The sequence below is a fragment of the Primulina huaijiensis genome, chromosome 6 (assembly GCF_012295235.1).
Source record: "Primulina huaijiensis isolate GDHJ02 chromosome 6, ASM1229523v2, whole genome shotgun sequence".
NCBI lineage: Eukaryota > Viridiplantae > Streptophyta > Magnoliopsida > Lamiales > Gesneriaceae > Primulina > Primulina huaijiensis.
In genome coordinates this window covers 2,339,031-2,343,768 of record NC_133311.1, presented here as the reverse complement: position 1 = coordinate 2,343,768, position 4,738 = coordinate 2,339,031, and positions in this window count along the sequence as shown.

The window sequence follows — 4,738 nt, the reverse complement described above, 5'->3', positions numbered from 1 at the left end:
AAAATTTGATGAAGAATAATTTTTAGAGAAGAAGAGAAAGTTGGAGTGATTGAATGTATTTGTGAGATTGTATTTATAGAGCAAAAACTAGCCGTTTTGTTACCGTTTATTACCGTTGGTGTATAAGAAAATAAATGTATGTATTTGTATAATTTTATGGTAATAATATGGTGTATATAATATTAGTCATATTTAAATAATTATGTATATCATATCACATTATTATAATTAGGTGTCATAAGTTATTTTGTTTAAAAAACCTTATAGGCTTTTATACTTGTCGTATCCCTTACCGGGAGTGTGGGATGTCGTCTTAACATCCTCCCAGGATTTATAACAAGTTTTTGAAAAAATTATTTTTATTATTTCTAACAATAACATTATATTATATATTACATATATAAACAATAAATAAATAACAGTAAAATAAATATTATTACTTTTGTTACCTTTTTCTTCTGTTCGGAGCTTGGAAAAATATGGAGGACTTTTAGAGCTTCGTGCTGATAACGTGTTGTGAAAAAGTAAAAATTTACGGTAAAAAGTAAAAATCTCAAACTCTTAAAATTATCACACTACACACTTTATAATATTTTTCTCTCAACTCAATTGTGATTTTCTTCACAAATGAGAGATCTATTTATAGAAAATTTTTACAAATAATCCAAAAATAAAATACATCATTACCTACATCATCACACACTAATTTTCAATATTCAACACCTAATTTTACCTAATTTTCAACATTCAACATTCACATTTTCAACACAAATATTTTTCACATTTTTAAATAATTTTTCAACAGTCAAGTCATTATCTCCTTATATTACTATCTACACTTAATTTTTAATATATATATTATTTTGAAAAATCTAACAAACATAACATTTGTACATGACTTCAATCACAATAAAAATATTATAATTTAGATATGAAATAAAAAAAATATACGGGCAAAGAGATAAGTAATAACAACTAATTCAAAGTGACAAACGAGATTAATTTAGAGATAACTGCGTACAATATCAAATCCTGCTATTGATATATAAAACCCCATATGAAAAAATATATATTGACTATCCATTGTTCGTACTTGTTTTTGGTGTTACATATGCTCAAAATTTGAAAACACGAGATAGCTAATAAGTTTTTTCAATTACGGGATTTCAAGAATCTCGAGATTTTATATGAGTAGTGTATAAAATTAACCATTTAATTTATGTATAATTATTCAACTTTTGGTCACATTTAAAAAATAATATATATTGTTAATAAATTGTCTATTCCAAGTATATTTGGCGATCCCGTACGTCAAATCACTTTCATTTCAACAATTTGAATATTGTGCAATAATTTCATATACAATTTAATGCTTCGTTTCTTACAGCATGCCTAAGTTGAATTTGCTTTTATTAAAATNTCACAATAAAATTATTATATTTCAGTTATAAAAGTGAAAATATATAGCAAAATAAATTCATTGTGAAATCACATATATAGAATTGTTTCAATTAATTTTTGAGTAAGCCAATACTATTTTCATGAATAATTTAGGAAATAATTCCAAATACACTTCAAGATCACGTAAAACCATTTTCAAAATATTTGAAATTTTAAAATACTTTTTTATACAATTCGCAATGACTTCGTTATAAAAACGACATACCTAGACTAATTTTTTTTTTAAAATTAAAAATTATTAAAATTAGCGAATATTTGACGTCTAATTTACATTCATCTTATCTATACTTTTATGTATTTGACACGTATTTTCTTTGACATGTTATAATTTTTGCACGTAAGAAAATAATTATAAAATAAAAAAAATAAAAGAGAGGAATAAAAATACTCATTATTTGGCTGTGTAGTTGGAATTATAATCCACAATTTTCTCCAATTTATAATAAAAGAAAAATTATATTGATGTATTATCTAAGTATTAAATTCCAACTAGCGTATAAAATTAGTCAGTTTATGACCTCATGCGAACATTTAATAAGGAAAAGAAAAACCTAGTCGTATGTTGACTCCTTACTACGGGTCAATCTATTATATCGTTGGAGCAACGACTTTTCTTTTTTTTTTTTTTTTTATCACGATGAGTTCGGTTGATCATTCGAATTTAAAATAAAAATATGTAAAGATCATCATATAATAAATAAATATAATTTATTAAAATATGGAGGAAATGTTACACCCTATATAATGTCAAGCTTACTTTAAGGGGTGGAGCTAGAAAAATCACTTGGGAGGAAATTATTAGTATAACTTGTTGTCAAAACATCTATTACTATTATTAATAATCTCTATAATAGTGACAAAATAGTGTCTTGGTCTGTTTTTGGTTTTTTCTATTTTACTTTTATTTGATACAAATATTACACTTTTGTTTTTATTTTTTTAAATTTCAACAAACAATTTTGTTTTATTTTTTTTTAATTCCAACAATTCAAATAGCACTTTAGTCTTTCGATAATTTGTCAAATTTCACTTTAGTCCTTCGATAATTATAAAAAAACCCGTACACATGCACCGCGTGTGCCAAGTAGCTTGTATTAATAAAGATATAGTAATTTGTAAAAACAAGTACTTGTCGTTTTAACAAAAGTTATATCTAGTGGTAACGGTGTAATTCAAATATTTTAAACCGTACAACAGCTAAAATATCACATTTCGATTGAATAATTAAAAAAACATAAGATAGATTAAAAAAATAATTCTTTATTAACTTGTTTATCATCCATATCTGAGCAATCACTTTTTTTCAATATATATTAACAATTAAATATTTTTTCATTAAATCAAGCAATCTCAATTATGGATGAAATGTGATATTCACCCTTTCGAATTTGTCATAATTCATTTTTAATGGACTCACAACTATATCAGTAAACCTTAAAGCTCTTGTAAAATTTAAAAATATCACCATCTGTAAACTTGTAGCTTATTGTTTGAAAAGAATGCTTCCAAGCATCGGATTCGGGCAATAGATATTTATTTTTGTTATATTTTATGAATATATTAAAATATATTTTTAGATTTATAGATGCATGATTTCTTTAAATATTTGTAATTTTTTTAAAAAAATAATTATAAAAAACATAGTATACATTGAGAAAAAATAAAATTTACTTTATTATATATATTATAAATATTTTAAAATAAGTTATATTTGAGTTTGTAATTTATCTATTATTGGGATATATTTTTATTAATTAATAGTTTTAGTATTTTAATACAAAAGAGTATGCTATTTGCTTATCATAATATAATTTTAAAACATATAAAATATTTTTTTAAAAAATTATCAACAACGTAACTTAGAAAATCAAAATATGTACCTAAGTGAATTTAATAATGATAATTCTACTTAAAAACAATTTATGTTAAGTTTAAAATTGTCTTTTTAATTGGATCATGTACTAATGGGATCATGAAAAAATTACGTTAACTTATGTTTATCAAATTGTAAGTCGTCGATATTGTTAGATTATTTATTTAAGTCCATAAAATAATTTAATTATGGTCAACATATTTTTGTTAGGATCGAACATAACAGTTTAGGAAGCGGTGAATGAACTGTTATGCAAACTATGTCAAAAAATGATAAGCTTAAGTTGTGTTAACAGCTCACGTCAATATCCCAATCAGACTGAATAATTTGATCTACTAGAAATAAGTTCTAAGTGCGTAAACTGCTCAAATCACTTAATGAATATGATATAAAAGTAGCAACTCGATTTAAGTAAGTTGACTTATCAACACAAATAATAATCTTAACACCTCATTTAAGTAAAAGTAAGTAAAGAGACACGAATTTTTTTATGGAAGTTCGAAGTCTAAACTTCTACGTCTCTCATTCTTCTATTTTCAGAAAAAATTCACTAAAAGATTTGATTGGTACAAGAACTTGCACAAATCCACTTCAACTCAGTTCCATGATCCTAATGAGCTGAAACTCTTGCCATCTCTCTATTTCAAATTTATCTGTTTAGAAACAGTTTTCTGACAGTTACAATTGATTATCTGAATACAATAAGCCCGTATGTAAGTGAGAATACAAAGTGCACAATATTGATCCTTAAACGATCTGATAGAAAACTTAGTGTGTTCAAAAATAGTTTAAAGATGAATCTTTTGACGGATGTTGTGTTACTTGAATGCTTGAAGAGGATTTATAAACCATTAGTTGTTCCGAGAGATCTCTTTAGTCTTGATGCATTTGATGTATTCCTTATTTATTGGTGTTGGTCTCCAACATTAATAAATATATACAATACTCACAGATATACTAGGTAGCCAACACTTATACAGATATTGTCACGTGTCCTTGTTGTTTTGTCAAATATATAATCGACCAAACAATTTCCTTAGACACTAGCTGAAAGGGGTAACCACCATATCTTCTCTCTTTTGTCTTTAGAAACAACTTTATTGTAAACTCGGAAATAGACTGTTTGTCTTCAGAGAATGTTGACAAACTCGTCTTCGAATTGATCTGTTCTATTCGCATAGCCTGGTTAAAGTCACGTTGATGAAGAAACTCTATCAGATCGAAATATTTGAGCAGCTCGATCTATCTACTCAATTTAGCTTGTAGCAGCATAGGTTGATTGATCATTATAGTTGTAGTCTTGTTTAGTTCAGTTTAAAAATCTATATTAATATAATCTTGAATTAGATTAGTTTATTTTGTGATCATCAAAACTTAAATATAAATTTTGTCTTAACAGTTACT